Genomic DNA, 694 nt, shown 5'->3' on the forward strand with positions numbered 1-694 from the left:
GGATGGATCGTGTAGTCAAACGTGGGTTTTGACTTGCTTTTCTCACAATCATGTGAGCTGTTCGGTCGGATTTTTTTTTTGGTCTTCCAGATCTTGCTTTGACTCCCACTGTTCCTGATGACGGCCATTTCTTAATTACATTCCGAACAGAGGATATTGGCATTTGAAAACGCTTTGCTATCTTCTTATGGTCTTCTCCTGGTTTGTGAGCGTCAACTATTTAGTTTTCAGTTTTAGTTTTCTAGACAACTGCTTAGAAGAACCCATGGTGCTGATTGTTGGGGCAAGGTCAAATGAGTCTGGGCATTTAAAACCTTAAGATTGACATCACCTGGTCTTTCCAGACGATGATTGAAAACAATCCATGACACTGTCAGGTCTCAGCTTTCCAAAGGGGGCGGTGCATGCAGGGTGCCCAAAACTTTTGCAGACACTATTTTTTTGTTTTTTGTGATGATCCTAAACACACCTCAAGATCCACGGTAGATTATATCAAGAGGCCTAAACTGAAGGTTTTGCCATGGCCTTCACCATCTCCTGACCTCAACTTAATTGAAAATCTATGGATAGACCTTAAAAGAGCACTGCGTGACAGACAGTCAAGAAATCTCAAAGAACTGGAAGAGTTTTGGAAGGAAAAATGGGCAAAGATACCTCAAACAAGAATTGAAAGACTCTTGGCTGGCTACAAGAA

General features: G+C 41.6%; 1 long non-coding RNA gene across 1 annotated transcript in view; it reads left to right on the top strand.

Annotated features, from left to right (window-relative positions):
* Positions 1-265: 265 nt before the first annotated feature.
* LOC116683032 (uncharacterized) overlaps positions 266-694 on the top strand; it is a 14,097-nt gene continuing 13,668 nt past the window's right edge. Inside the window, exon 1 of the long non-coding RNA XR_004330507.1 lies at positions 266-277. This is a non-coding gene — a long non-coding RNA (uncharacterized LOC116683032). The remainder of the gene's footprint in view (positions 278-694) is intronic.

The sequence above is a fragment of the Etheostoma spectabile genome, chromosome 3, assembly GCF_008692095.1.
Source record: "Etheostoma spectabile isolate EspeVRDwgs_2016 chromosome 3, UIUC_Espe_1.0, whole genome shotgun sequence".
Classification (NCBI taxonomy): domain Eukaryota; kingdom Metazoa; phylum Chordata; class Actinopteri; order Perciformes; family Percidae; genus Etheostoma; species Etheostoma spectabile.